The 15,884-nt window shown below is 42.7% G+C and overlaps 1 protein-coding gene across 4 annotated transcripts in view; it reads left to right on the plus strand.

Annotated features, from left to right (window-relative positions):
• Positions 1-8,173: 8,173 nt before the first annotated feature.
• LOC123760348 (inositol polyphosphate-4-phosphatase type I A) overlaps positions 8,174-15,884 on the plus strand; it is a 171,157-nt gene continuing 163,446 nt past the window's right edge. For 2 of the 4 annotated variants that reach the window (XM_069338281.1, XM_069338286.1), the window contains exon 1: positions 8,376-8,490. The gene's annotated coding sequence lies outside the window, so the exon portion shown is untranslated. Of the gene's footprint in view, positions 8,491-15,884 lie in introns of all 4 variants that reach the window. The other 2 variants (XM_069338284.1, XM_069338287.1) reach the window with 2 other exon arrangements.

Raw genomic sequence — 15,884 nt, forward strand, 5'->3', positions numbered from 1 at the left:
AGAAACAATGGGCAGAGTTTCTTTCACCCTATGCCCCTGTTACCTAGCAGTAAAATAGGTACCTGGGTGTTAGTCAGCTGTCACGGGCTGCTTCCTGAGTGTGGAGGCCTGGTCAAGGACCGGGCCGCGGGGACACTAATGTAACGGGGGGGTGGGGGAAATAGCTCTATCTTGTCCATTATTCCACCCCCCAGTTAACTAACGAGGCCGGGGGAAACAGCTCTCTCTAGTCCGTTATCCCGTCCCCAGTTAGCTAACTATTCTAGAGCACCCTCCAGAGTTCCTAAGGCAACCTCTCTCGTTCAACACCTTGTAACCTAGGTATTTGACTACCTAGGGGCTAAGACTACAAGGCGCCGTAACTGGATCGGCTACCCGAAACTCTAGAGAGAACTCTAGAATACATAATCACTGCCACAAACGTATAAGAGAAAACGAAAGGAAAGAAATGAATAGTGAAGTAATTAGTGAGGGCTTGGGGGTGAGAGGGAGAGAGGTGGGAGGAGCGAGGAGGGTCATTAGTTGAAAGTGAGAGTTTAGAGAAGGGTGGAGGGAGAGGTGTAGATAGGTAGAAGTAGAAGAGTAGATAGTATAAGTAGAAGAGTAGATAGTAGAAGACGAAATGCTGCCACCATCCATTCATGATCATTACATACAAGACAAGGAATGGAACTTGTCTGTATCACAATATTCACCAAAGATGTTATTATGAGTTCATTATTAGTATGTTCCCTCTGTACCATGTATCAACTCCAAACATGTACTCATTTATATCATGAACCCAGTAACCGCTGAGGCTTTCTCAAATCCTCAACTCAAAGCTCTAGGGCACAAAGTTAAACACAATTTAAATAATAAATTCATAATTATATTTCACATGAAGTATCATAATATAAGCAATCCAATTAAAATGTTAAAGAGAGTCATCATCCAAGAATTCGAGAACCCTACAACTTGACTGCCCCTGATCATCACACAACATATGTAAACACGACCAAGTCACCTTAATGTTCACTCACCGAGGACTGAGTCTAAGTTGAATAGAGAGGGGGGGGGGTCTGTAGCTTGACAGAGACTGTCTCGCCCCTGCCGGCCGACAGCCTCCCTGGTAGGGACGTCGTCTCTGCTCTCGTCTGCTGTTCTGTCTCTTAATGCTCTCTGGTGGATAGCTCTCCGAGTTTATATTGGGGAACCTAGTAACTAACTCCGCCCACAAGTAGATAGCCTCCGGCACTACCAAGCCACTCCTTAAACGTCGGCATGTTTGAAGGCTACCCGGCTCCAATTAAGAGCTTAGCGGAAGCAAGGTGAAATTCTCATGATCTGACCTCAGGTCACTTGGGGTCGTTAACGGTTAGAGGTGTGAGATCTCAGGCAGACAACTGGCGCCTCTCCGATCCTTGTCTGTGACTCATGTACTCTATGTATGTATTAACCTAAACCAAACACTTTTACAGTGTTACATCTCCCCTTCTCCCCGAAAATAAAGTTTTTGCAACACTGCTAAAGCAAGCTAGCTGTGTGCGACAACTTTATTAACGAAAAGAATACATCCTAGCTAAACAAATATACATCATCCTACTCTAAAAAATGAAATATGTAGACAGACGTCCATTGTCTCTGGCTGGGCGACGTCACTGCTTGGTCTTGTAGATAATCCTGTACCACATTTCTTCAACACAACTGCCTCCGTCGCTTCTCCGTCGTTAACGCACAACAACACTTGGTCAACCCGAAAGCCGTTACTACTTGAACTGCGCACAGGACCGTGGAATTCGGTTGTCCCAGCTGATCTGTAATTGGCCCTACGTCAGTCACCATGAGAGACGTATATTGGGGTTCTTCACAGCTATAGGGACTACAAGTTTCGAGACCTTCATATAGTTGCCAACAGTAGAAATCCCATCCTACTCTTCTTCCTCCCTGTTGCTCCAGCACGCCTCCTTCAGAGAGCTACTTCTGACAGCCACATCAAGTCTGCATGACACAGGAAGAATCACTCAACAGAGCTACCTGCTTGTAGGAGGGGCGGCCAGTTAAGGCAAACGATCCTGTCTTGCAATTACGCTCCATGCAATGATGCTGACACCAGCAAGGGACACTAGGTATCATGTCTCACTCAGCTTGTCTTATCTTCTTCTTCTTCTTCTTTCTTCTTTCTTCTCTCTTCCTTCTTCTCTCTTCTTTCTTCTCTCTTCTTTCTTCTCTCTTCCTCCTCCCATGGGTCTTTGACAAGCGACCTGGGGTCCATTGGGGTCCGTCCGTCCTGGGGTCCATCCTGGGTAGACCGATGTTGGTGGTACAGACTGGAGTCGTTGTTGCTCCTCTTCCATCTTTACTGGGTCATCTGGGGTCGTCTGCAGAACGACCTGGGGTCCACTGGGTAGACCAATGTTGACTGACCGAGAGGGCTGCATCTTGGGGTCCCCTGGGGTGGTGATGGTGGTGGAGCCATGACCTCCAGGTAGTGGGCTGGTCGTGGTGGTGGTGATAAACGCCCGTGAGTGTGGTACACAGCAGCCGTCTCTCTCTTCTGTATATGCGTCGCGCCTCTCCTCTGGCTCCCACCTGTGAATTGAACATAAAGGCGACAATACCCGTGTTCCATGCTGTTGTGTGACCCTGTAGTTTGTATAGGGTTACACAGTTATATCATAACGCTCTCCTCCTGGCAACAACTACACTTCAATTTTTTTTTTAATAATCCAATTAACTCTGAATGATATTGACTTGGTGGAACATAAAACAGTAACAGAGGAAAGTTTAGAGAAGAGAGTATAAGGTCATCACTACTTTTAACTTGTCCCAAAAAAAAATCAAAACTAATAGACAAAACACTAGCCTAAACTTAACTATACCTTTCCTAATCTTAAGTACATAATTAACCGTTACTCCCACCCTTAACCTACAGCCACCTACGTGACCCAGAGTGTCTCCCTAGCATCTCCGCCGGTCAACAACTCCAAACTGTTGCCACCCCTGTGACCAGACTATCTAACGTCGAGCGTCCCCAACGTGAAGTCTACTGACATACTAAGGCTCCCCCTAGTATGCTGTACAATACCAGTACACCTCGGGTTATTGCGTTCAAAAGGAGTAAAACAGTCGATCGCAATAATCTGAGCAGAACCACACTTAAACTACTTAAGAACTACACCTGCCACTCCCCACTGACCTGGAGACCAGCGGTGGCTGGGTGTCCCCGTGGGACATGCGAGGTCACCTGTCACACTCAGCTGACCTGCACTACCAACACCGCTAAGTTCCCAAATCGCCAAATCTTATCACTAACATTAATCACTACACACGCAAGTTCTGGTGAACATTCCCTGAACACCACAAAACTCACAAACTCACTAAAATACATCGTCAGAAAATCACTATCTCCTAACCTGAAAAACTCGCTAACTCGCGAAAGTAAAACACCTGTCAAGATCTCCCTGATAGCGCCTGAGCGGCAAAAAGACACGTGGGACTGAACAATGTTAAAAGAACACCAATACCTTAAACATTGTTCAACACCGCTGCCACCATTGTAACGGGGGGTGGGGGGAAATAGCTCTATCTTGTCCATTATTCCACCCCCCAGTTAACTAACGAGGCCGGGGGAAACAGCTCTCTCTAGTCCGTTATCCCGTCCCCAGTTAGCTAACTATTCTAGAGCACCCTCCAGAGTTCCTAAGGCAACCAACTGTAGCCCCGAAATCATCTCAAGATAAGAGAAGATAAGGCTGAAGAACATCATTAGATGCCGTGTTGTTAATGCTTTTAGATGCCAGTTCCAGTAGTCACGCCAGGAGTCAGCAAGCATTTATGCAACCACTTGCGAAACCTGTCCATCTTTGGGCTGACTGGTAAGAGGAGAAGAGAGTTAGGACAGCTGCCAGTAAGATATGTAGTAACATGGGGTGTGGGATTTGTCTATCAAGGTTAGCACCAACTGATGAAAAGAAGCGATTAAATTCAGTAGTCGTTTCTAAGTCTGTTGCAAGTGTATAATCATCCTTGGAGAGTTTTATCTGGTTATGTGATTGTTGTTTAGATCCTAGTATGTTAGATCCTAGTATGTTAGATCCTAGGATATTAGATCCTAGTATGTTAGATCCTAGTATGTTAGATCCTAGGATATTAGATCCTAGGATGTTAGATCCTAGGATATTAGATCCTAGGATATTAGATCCTAGGATATTAGATCCTAGGATGTTAGATCCTAGGATGTTAGATCCTAGGATGTTAGATCCTAGGATGTTAGATCCTAGTATGTTAGATCCTAGGATGTTAGATCCTAGGATGTTAGATCCTAGTATGTTAGATCCTAGTATGTTAGATCCTAGGATATTAGATCCTAGGATGTTAGATCCTAGGATGTTAGATCCTAGGATGTTAGATCCTAGGATGTTAGATCCTAGGCTGTTAGATCCTAGGATGTTAGAGATGGTTTTCCATGTGCTTTTCATGTTTCCTTTTGCTTCTTTGAATCAACTCTTATAAGAGGTAAGTTTCGCTTTTCTTATTATACTAATAAGCATTGATGAGTATCTCTTAACCACCTTGTAACTAGGCCAATCATATGTTTTCTTTAATATTCATGTTTCTTGTTGATTGCTTTGAGTATGCCACTTGTGAGCCAGGGATTGTTTAAGGTTGTGGCAGTTACTAGCTTGGTGAGGAGGGGACAGTGTGTGTCGTCGAGACTTTAGAGTTTTGGAAAGGAAGATGTTGGCCAATGAATTTATATCCTGTGTTGTTGAATTCAGATTCCCAGTTTATATTGTGAAGTATATGGAGCGAGATTACTCGCTCCATACATTTGTGAGTTTGCCTACTGCTGCTTCGCTGTGTAACCTGAGGCTGAATTTCTTGGTGTCTGGTGGTGTTATGTCCATGTTTGCTGTGAGGAAGGTAGGGTAATGGTCAGTTGTGTTGTCAGTGATTATACCAGATGCAAGGGGGAGCTGTTATGTTTGTCCATTTGTAGTCCAAAGTAGTAGCTGATGATTGAGTGATCCGGATAGGCTTGGTGATTGTGGGAATGCTGTAAAGATTGTATAATTGTAGATTGTAGAATCATCTTATTTTTCATCTTCTCTTCTTCTTACTATTATTATATTATTATTATTATTATTATTATTATTATTATTATTATTATTATTATTATTATTGTTACACACAGAAGTCACAATAACGTGATATCAAATGAACAAATCAAAATTATTATTATTGTTGTTGTTATTAGAGTGTGGGGGAAGAACGCAGTTTATTCGTTTTCTTTTATACAGTATCTTTCATAGAAAATGGTCATAGTTTTTGTGACTGACCTTTATATTTCAATCCAGTGCACGCGTTGTCTCTGGCTGTTTGAAGATATGCCTCGAACAGGAAATCTTGTAATTAGGCAAATTTTCTACATCGCGTACAGCAAGGAAAAAGAAGAGATCCTATCGGCTGAAGTTATGTTCACTAAGAACTGTTCTGGTACTATAATTCGCTCATCGAGCGAATTATTTTTATTAATACTGCCTCTGAATGTTTTATTTATTTATTTATATATATACAAGAAGGTACATTGGGGGTTAACAGAGAATATAGAAATTAAGTTGAATTTACATTGTTGTAAAGCCACTAGCACGCATAGCGTTTCGGGCAAAAATGTGGCTTTCACCTTCAAAATTCTGTCATGACAGGAAGTCGGCGGCTTGTTAAAGATCCCCCTATTTGTCCTGATGATTTTGTCGAGCAAAATTTTGAAATTAGACAATGTTTTAGCAGTTACGGCTTCGGCGGGTAGGTGGTTCCATGGGTTTATGGTGAGGAGCTTATATAACCTGTGGGTGAAAAAGCTTCTGTTTTCCGTCCTATATATATATATATATAGGACGGAAAACAGAAGCTTTTTCACCCACAGGTGAAAAAGCTGTATATATATATATATATATATATATATATATATATATATATATATATATATATATATATATATATATATATATATATATATATATATATAGGTTTTACTTTTGTTATAGACTGTTGAGGACGAAAGTATACTTGTTGGTTGATAAGTAAACTATTGTGTTGATCTTAATAACCCCTCCATGCAGAGGATGATAATTAAGTACAACACCCGTAGTCCAATTGGCTTTGTTCTCGACTCCCAATCGGGGATTCCAGATTCAATTCTCTGACGGCACAGAAATGACTTTATATATGATGGTATTTAGGAGGTTATTCCACAAATTCACGATCCTTAATTTATTTGCATGGCATTTCTGCTCTGGTTGAGTCGTACTCTTGGGATATCAAATATTTATATTTGCTTCTCGTGCTGTGTATGTGGATTCTGTCCTGTCTTAGATGGTGGTGGTGTTTATTTCTCATCCAGTGTTCTATTTCCTATCCCTTACTTCCTGTAGCCTATATTTAATTTGATTTATATATTGCACTCACACACGGGAGACATCTCCCGTCACGCAGGGTGCAGTCGCACCTCCACAGATCTCCAGTATCAGCTCTTGATACTGGTAATGGCTCAAAAGGGCCACCACTTCCGGGCTATTCATGCCCGTGCCACCTTTTGGATGGCTTAATCTTCATCAATCAATCATCAATTGCACTCATTTGTTTGGCGTTGTTGGTCTAGGTGGGAGAGTGCTTAGTTATCACTGATTGCTAGAAAGTAAAGTCTAGCATCTCATTTATAAAATTGTTTGCTCATGTCCTTAATTATCTGTGTTTATTTTTAAATGTTGGCCCCATAAAACTTAAATTATACTCTTATGTTATATCATGTTCCAGTGGCTTTTCTTAAATGCACCTCTGTATTTCCATTCTTTTATTAGTGGTAATAAATTACTGTGCTGTTGCTAGAACTACCAACTCCATAGTGTAATAGTTTATGTCTGTCATCCTTATTACTTTTTTAATTGCATTCATTTGTTAATTTTCTTGAACTTTCTTATTTATAAACATAATTCTCTATTAGTATTGTTTACCTCTTCACACTAAATAACTGTTTTATTTATATTATTCTAAATTTTGCCCGAAACGCTTTGTGTAATAGTGGCTTTATTAGTATGTATAACTCCTGTCTCTACAATTGTACGTTACTCTTATGTTCTTTGTACACATATTCTTTTAAATAAAAATTATTATTATTATTGTTGCGTGTACTGGAAAGTGGCTTGCTGGGTGACAGTGTGCTGGGTGGCTGTGTGCTGGGTGGCTGTGTGCTGGGTGGCTGTGTGCTGGGTGGCTGTGTGCTGGGTGGCTGTGTGCTGGGTGGCTGTGTGCTGGGTGACAGTGTGCTGGGTGGCTGTGTGCTGGGTGACAGTGTGCTGGGTGGCTGTGTGCTGGGTGGCTGTGTGCTGGGTGGCTGTGTGCTGGGTGGCTGTGTGCTGGGTGGCTGTGTGCTGGGTGACAGTGTGCTGGGTGGCTGTGTGCTGGGTGGCTGTGTGCTGGGTGGCTGTGTGCTGGGTGGCTGTGTGCTGGGTGGCTGTGTGCTGGGTGGCTGTGTGCTGGGTGGCTGTGTGCTGGGTGACAGTGTGCTGGGTGGCTGTGTGCTGGGTGGCTGTGTGCTGGGTGGCTGTGTGCTGGGTGACAGTGTGCTGGGTGGCTGAGTGGCTGTGTGCTGGGTGACTGTGTGCTGGGTGGCTGTGTGCTGGGTGGCTGTGTGCTGGGTGGCTGTGTGCTGGGTGGCTGTGTGCTGGGTGGCTGTGTGCTGGGTGACAGTGTGCTGGGTGGCTGAGTGGCTGTGTGCTGGGTGACTGTGTACTGGGTGACTGTGGGCTGAGTGGCTGTGCACCGGGAGGCTGTATGCTGGGATTCGGTGCGATAGGAGTCTTTGTGCCGGGAAGCAGTGCGCTGGGGGCCAATGCGCTAGGAATCTCTGTGCCGGTAAGCGGTGCGCCGGGAGGCTGCGCAGTTAGTGGCGGTGCGCTGGGAGGCTGTGCAGTTAGTGGCGGTGCGCTGGGAGGCTATGCGTTAGGAAGCTGTGCGCTGGGAGTCTGTGCGCTGGGAGGCTATGCGCTAGGAGTCTGTGCGCTGGGAGGCTATGCGCTAGGAGTCTGTGCGCTGGGAGGAGTCTGTGTGCCGGTAAGCGGTGCGCTGGGAGGCTATGTGCTGGGAGACGGTGCGCTAGGAGTCGGTGCGCTGGGAAGCTGTGTGCTTGTGTGCTAGGAGTCTGTGTTCCGATAAGCGGTACACTGGGAGGCTATGTGCTGGGAGTCGGTGCGCTGGGAAGCTGTGTGCTAGGAGTCTGTGTTCCGATAAGCGGTGCGCTAGGAAGCTATGCGCTGGGAGGCTGTGCGCTAGGAGTCTGTGTGCCAATAAGCGGTACGCTGGGAGGCTATGTGCTGGGAGTCGGTGCGCTGGGAAGGTGTGTGCTGGGAGGCGGTGCGGGAGTGAGGGGGAGCCTGACAGCAGTGAAGGAGCACCAGCCAGCAGGCGTGCAGTGTGCTCAGTGCTCACGCGGACGACATGTGTTAGTAACAGGTAGGTTGTCCCAGCTCTCTCAGGGGCCGTGTCACAGCACCTCAGGTGTTGAGAGTAGGAGCACAGGGCCTCAGGTGTTGAGCGCAGGGCCTCGGGTGTTCAGTGTAGGAGCACAGGACCTCAGGTGTTCAGTGTAGGAGCACAGGACCTCAGGTGTTCAGTGTAGGAGCACAACGTCTCGGGTGTTCAGTGTAGGAGCACAGGGTGTTGAGTGTACGAGCACAGGGCCTCAGGTGTTCAGTGCAGGAGCACAGGGACTCGGGTGTTCAGTGTAGGAGCACAGGGCCTCGGGTGTTCAGTGTAGGAGCACAGGGCCTCGGGTGTTCAGTGTAGGAGCACAGGACCTCGGGTGTTCAGTGTAGGAGCACAGGACCTCAGGTGTTAAGTGCAGGAGCACAGGGCCTCAGGTGTTGAGTGTAGGAGCACAGGGCCTCAGGTGTTGAGTGCAGGAGCACAGGGCCTCAGGTGTTGAGTGCAGGAGCACAGGACCTCGGGTGTTGAGTGCAGGAGCACAGGGCCTCGGGTGTTGAGTGCAGGAGCACAGGGCCTCAGGTGTTGAGTGCAGGAGCACAGGGCCTCAGGTGTTGAGTGCAGGAGCACAGGGCCTCAGGTGTTGAGTGCAGGAGCACAGGGCCTCAGGTGTTGAGTGCAGGAGCACAGGGCCTCAGGTGTTGAGTGCAGGAGCACAGGGCCTCAGGTGTTGAGTGCAGGAGAACAGGGCCTCAGGTGTTGAGTGCAGGAGAACAGGGCCTCAGGTGTTGAGTGCAGGAGAACAGGACCTCAGGTGTTCATTGCAGGAGAACAGGACCTCAGGTGTTCATTGCAGGAGAACAGGACCTCAGGTGTTCATTGCAGGAGAACAGGACCTCAGGTGTTCATTGCAGGAGAACAGGACCTCAGGTGTTCATTGCAGGAGAACAGGACCTCAGGTGTTCATTGCAGGAGAACAGGACCTCAGGTGTTCATTGCAGGAGAACAGGACCTCAGGTGTTCATTGCAGGAGAACAGGACCTCAGGTGTTCATTGCAGGAGAACAGGACCTCAGGTGTTCATTGCAGGAGAACAGGACCTCAGGTGTTCATTGCAGGAGAACAGGACCTCAGGTGTTCATTGCAGGAGAACAGGACCTCAGGTGTTCATTGCAGGAGAACAGGACCTCAGGTGTTCATTGCAGGAGAACAGGACCTCAGGTGTTCATTGCAGGAGAACAGGACCTCAGGTGTTCATTGCAGGAGAACAGGACCTCAGGTGTTGAGTGCAGGAGAACAGGACTGTATGTGTGTGTGTGTGTTCAATATATATGTCAATGATTACACATATACAATACACACAATGCTTACGTGTTTTCAGTGATTACGAAAATTCATTGTTGTTTACATGAGTATTTTTGTAATGTTATGTTTGACAGATTGGGCTGAATACATTAGACCTTCTGTGTACTATATGTACTTTTACCTGAATAAATATTTTGATTTTGATTTTCAAAATCAACATTTTGATTGAAGAATGAATTAGACCAAATATAGTACAGTATAAGTATCAAGCCAAGCTGCCCTCCTATCAACCTAATCTAATGCCCCCCCCTGCTCCTAATCTAAACATATCATAGCATACTACCTATCCTAGTGTAATTTGACATGGTCTGTACCTAACCAAACAACCTAGCCGAAAGTAACCTTACTACGAAAGCATGGCTAATTTGAAAGGGAGAGTTGTTAATGGGGGGTAGCGTTTACTGGTATACGTGTTACCATGTGTCAGTCTTGAGGTATCCTTGGTCTGAGGTGATAGCTGTTCATTCACGTTGTTGTGCTGCATGTGGCGGGCAGATTTGATGGTCTCTCTTGGTGTCTGGATACGTTTCCTATTTTTCTACCTTGCTCTCAGCCTAAAGTAAACATAGGCTTCTTAGCCTTTACCTAACCAAGCCCAACTAAAACTTAACTCTTCTGGCCTTAAAATTCAGAAAGGGGTGAATCGGTGAACATGACTCATCCTAAGGGGGTATCGTTTTCTTTTTTTCTTTGCATGGTTTGCGATGTTAGCTTCCCAACTGCTTATCATAAGCAGGCTGGGAGGAGTCTCACACCAGGTATAATCAGAAGCTGGCACAGCTTTTGTGGCCTTAAGTATTATCAAGCCTTTTTGGACAATCATTTCGCATGCTGTCTATATTTAGAGAGTCTTAAATCCAATGATATTGCCAACTTTGACTACACACTTGGAGCATTATAGTAAGTTCTTTGCTTCTATTTAATTAATGCTCATTCTAACCTTGCTTTACCTTTTCCTACAATTCTTATGCTAGCTTAACCTTGACAAATGTCCTAGCAAAACAACAACTTCGAACATTACTAATTACTGTAGCTTTAGGTTATTGAACGTACCGCTTTCTCTGTAGGCATCTTGGGTGTATATGTAAATGTAATTAAACCTTATTCTCTTCTGGATCCTTTTGCCGAGTACAGTACTCTGCATTACTATAGTGTAACCTCTGTGTAACAAAACTAGTTTGTCCAAAATAACAAAATTTACACATAATTTATAATTCTGATCCAGTAAAAGTCTGTGTATTTATTTAAACAGTATTTACAAGTATAATGGGTTTTATAACAATGTTGTGTAAATGTAAAATTTTTCTCCTATCTACTAAAATGCTACTGTGCCAGTTTACGCGTCGGACATGGCCAACCTAATCTCAATCGATTGATAATGAATACATAAGAACTATAAGATTCAAATACTGTATAGTATAACAAATAAATATAAATTAAATTTTTGAACACCATAACAAATTACACTGGTTTAATTTTATTTTGCGTAAACACACACACATACACACACTAATTGGACAAATGGTCTGTTCCACGTGAGGTCGCTGGCACTAAGTGCTCTCTATCTCGTCTATGTATGAATGCGTGCTCTGTGCCTGAATGATTTAAGCAATAAATATAGAATTTTATGCCAGGTATGGTTTTTAGGGCCAAGGGGGCTAACAACACTGCAAACTAGACATGACAGGGCTGATCTCGTCAGAGCTTTAAAAATACTGTACTGAATAATTTGGAGGACATTGATCCAGACAACTTCTTTAAAAGGTCAGATGTAACACAAGCCAGGAGCAATGGTTTCAAGCTCAACATACCACAATGTAGAAGAGAAAACAGGAGATTTTTTTTCACCTATATGGGTTATAAACCTACAGAACTGCCTACATGCCAAAGTTGTAATTGCCAAATCACTGCTGAGTTTAAAAATCCAGCTTGATAAAATCACCAGGAAAATTGGAAAGGGACTTTCACATGCCGCTGGCTTTCTGTCCTAGACAAGATAAATTCAGGTAATGTAAAAAAATTAAAAACAAATTAATTTTGTATTTCCCACCAAGTTTGGGTGCTCATTCCTTAGGAATTATAGATTGTTAAAGTCTTTTGTCTAAAGTATATGCAAAGTAGCATGGTTTTTGTCTTGCAATAATGGCATTATCTAATAATTAAAAGTACTATACTGTCCATTGTTGTTCTGTACTTCATTTTGGTGGCCAAACACCTTCATGGGGGATGCTTGTGCTGCTATTATCCAGACAAATTGTATATTACTCGTAATTCATCTTTCTAGGTACTGTATCTAGTTCTGTGGCATCTTACAGTTTAAGGACCATATGTCCGCTTGAAAATAATGATATTTTTTTTATTAAGATACAAGTCCTTAAATTTGACAATATACAGTAAATATGACTTTTGTGAGAATTAGTGTCATTGAAAACAATGATTACAGTTATTATAAACGTTTCTCTTTAGATTGGGGTTTCTTTCCCTATGAATACTGTATTTTAATAATAATTATAAATGATTAGGTGCATTTCCCATCACCTAATGACTCTGTTCATCTAGTAGTAAATAGGTACGCATGAATTAGTTTGTTGTGGAATTGCATCGTGGGGAGGGGCAGTAGTTCGACTTTGGGGAAACATTGATATAAACCTAACATTTATATATGCACTGGTTGAATGTGCCCTGACCAAATGAATTATTATTTTAATTAAATTATGATAAATTTTAGTGCTCAGTCATGCATAATATACAGCAGAGTTGCCTTTGTGAAGAAAATGCTGTATAAAATTTTTGCTTAAAAGTTCAAAAAAAAAAAAAAATTCCAAACTTTGCTTTTAAGGTAAAACATTCATTTTGTGCTTGTTTCGAAGCTAAGAAAGAATATTTTCATTAAAAAAAAAGTTTTACATTAAATTTGTTTAATTTCAACATCACATGGCAAGCCTCTTGACATGAATATATTAAAAAGTATATCTTATATTTTTTGGGGGAAAAAGTGTTGTACAGTTCAATACATTTACAGTACTTTGGTATAAAGAAAATGTAAAATGCATTTAGTAAATGCATTTTGGGATGGCTTTGGGAACAATAATAAAAAAAAAAATCATAAATAGCATTCAATGTGAGAAATAACTTAGCACATGTTTATGGAAATTACTATATTGGAGAATGAAATACAATGTCATATACAACTTTGAGGAAAATTTACGGTCATAACCAAGTTAGTGCCTTCTCATTTACAGTGCCTCTTCTGAGTTTTGCGTGTAATTGCCTAAAAGTAATTTATTAACTAAGTGCAGTTACAAGACGAGAGCTTCACATTAAATTCCATTTGCCAAGTGTTGCTCCATACGTATTTTGTCGAGGTCTTCTTGAAGGGCATAACAATTTTCTAAGTGTCTTATCTTTCTTAGTAGTTTGGCATCATCAGCAAATATTTCATATAATTCTCTATTCCTTCTGGTAGATCAGGGGGGACAATTTTAACAATATGTATTGTACAATTGTGTTTTGTACAACTATGTTGAACACTGTGTATTGTAGCATGCAATACCTGTTTTCTCAAATAAAGAAAATGTGTTAACACAAGTGCTAATATGGAAGTGTAAAATCAATAAAATGTCCAATAAATACTGAATAATTTAAAATTTATTTGAAAATACTAAATGGATGATTATAGAATGGAGATATTGAAAAAGGAGCCAGATTGTGCAGTGTGTGTTTAATATAATTGATGTCAGGAGGAGCCAGAAAGCCAATAAATGGGGCAGACATGAGGAATTGGTGAGGAAACCGAAATAAAATGTAAGCAATACATAGGATGTGGTCAGTGAAGAGAAAATGTATTTGTTCATATAGAACTGTACATGTTAATTTAGGAGGCGCGCACTATATTGGGTCTTACGAAGGGGTAAGTTGTTGCTGTGCATAATTGTTGTCATTAATTGTTAAGAAAAAAGCAATTGTTTACGGTATTGGAAAACAAACGACTTTGTTCTGTAAAAAAGAAACTCGAGTGGATGTTGTTGGGCAGTGCTAAGTTAATTGAGGTCACAGCCAAAAGGTCTCGGGTTTGGTTCCTGCAGCAGAATAGAAGCATGTGGCAATTTTCTTCACACCTAATGCCACTGTTCACTTAGCAGGAAATAGTTACCCAAGAGTTGGGCAACTGTTGTGGGATGCATCCTGGGAAAAAAATAATACTGTAGTTGGCTTTGGGGCACTTTTGTCCCCTAAGTATGGGAAACCTTGAGTATGTAATTCCCACAGATATAAGTGCAGCACTTGCCCAGCGTCTGGACTGACAGGTGCTAGTATGCAGATGGTGAGACATATTGCAAATCTGCAAGGGAATTTTGCCATTTTAACCAGGTACCTGTATATTTTTTGGCCAATTGTACCATCCTTTTTTTAATACATTATTCAATATTCTTACCTGTAGTTACCTCTAGTCAATTCTGAGAGTTCCAGGTACTCCCACAGAGCCAAGCTTTGTCTTGTCATAACTTGATTTAAAAGTTGTTGCCTGGAGTGGCACACAGGCCTATACAATATATCCATTACACCCCTTTTTGGTTCAGCACTTTCTGCTGGAATATATCCACTTGTCTCTTCAATACTTTCACTTGTGCTACAGCAAAATTTCTTATATATATGGTAGGGAAAGGTTGAAAAATGATGGACGTCATACAGTGTTCCCTGATTGTGTCTGTCACTGCAACTCTTCACTGGGTCTATTAAAATTTCCTATCAAATCTTTCATTCCAGGGAGTTGTTATTTTGTTATAATTGGGACCTAACCTTCCAGTATCTTCTATTGATGTTATAAAAATCTTGACATCTTTCCAGTGATGATATTTTGAGCACTTTGGGATGGTTCAACAATTTTAGTGCTTAACTGTGTCTGCATACCATATAGATGTTCTGAATTCCCTCTATTTCATCTCTCCTGCTTTGAAAGGGAAACTGAATGCCAAGCATTACTCAAGGCATGAAAGTGTAAGTGATATAAAAAAGGAAAACTTTGTGGTAGAATCCTTGGATTTGAAGGTTTTCATATCCGCTCAGTCATTTTCCCTGACTGATACTCTGTATACTATGTTATGCTCACTAAATGATAGGTTATCCAACATCATTATTCCCAGATTCTTTAAAAGTCATTTCTCTTCATGAAGAATCTCTCCAGATCTTCAACTTTCATGTTTGTGATGCCAGACATAACTCTGTACTGTTCTTTCAGGGTTTCAATAATTTCTTTATCATATATATATATATATATATATATATATGCGAACAAGCCTGAATGGTCCCCAGGACTATATGCGAATGAAAACTCACACCCCAGAAGTGACTCGAACCCATACTCCCAGAAGCAACGCAACTGGTAACTACAGGGCGCCTTAATCCGCTTGACCATCACGGCCGTCAAAAGGAAGTGATAGCCGAGGCTATTTGAGCCACTTCCCCGACGGCAACTCGGATGGTAATCTTGGGCATAGCATTTCACCAAATCACCTCCTTCTTTGGGGCACACGTGAGGAACACAAATGCGAACAAGCCTGAATGGTCCCCAGGACTATATGCGAATGAAAACTCACACCCCAGAAGTGACTCGAACCCATACTCCCAGAAGCAACGCAACTGGTAACTACAGGGCGCCTTAATCCGCTTGACCATCACGGCCGTCAAAAGGAAGTGATAGCCGAGGCTATTTGAGCCACTTCCCCGACGGCAACTCGGATGGTAATCTTGGGCATAGCATTTCACCAAATCACCTCATTCTTTGGGGCACACGTGAGGAACACAAATGCGAACAAGCCTGAATGGTCCCCAGGACTATATGCGAATGAAAACTCACACCCCAGAAGTGACTCGAACCCATACTCAGGCTTGTTCGCATTTGTGTTCCTCACGTGTGCCCCAAAGAATGAGGTGATTTGGTGAAATGCTATGCCCAAGATTACCATCCGAGTTGCCGTCGGGGAAGTGGCTCAAATAGCCTCGGCTATCACTTCCTTTTGACGGCCGTGATGGTCAAGCGGATTAAGGCGCCCTGTAGTT

This window comes from Procambarus clarkii, chromosome 39, assembly GCF_040958095.1.
Source record: "Procambarus clarkii isolate CNS0578487 chromosome 39, FALCON_Pclarkii_2.0, whole genome shotgun sequence".
In the NCBI taxonomy this organism is placed as follows: domain Eukaryota; kingdom Metazoa; phylum Arthropoda; class Malacostraca; order Decapoda; family Cambaridae; genus Procambarus; species Procambarus clarkii.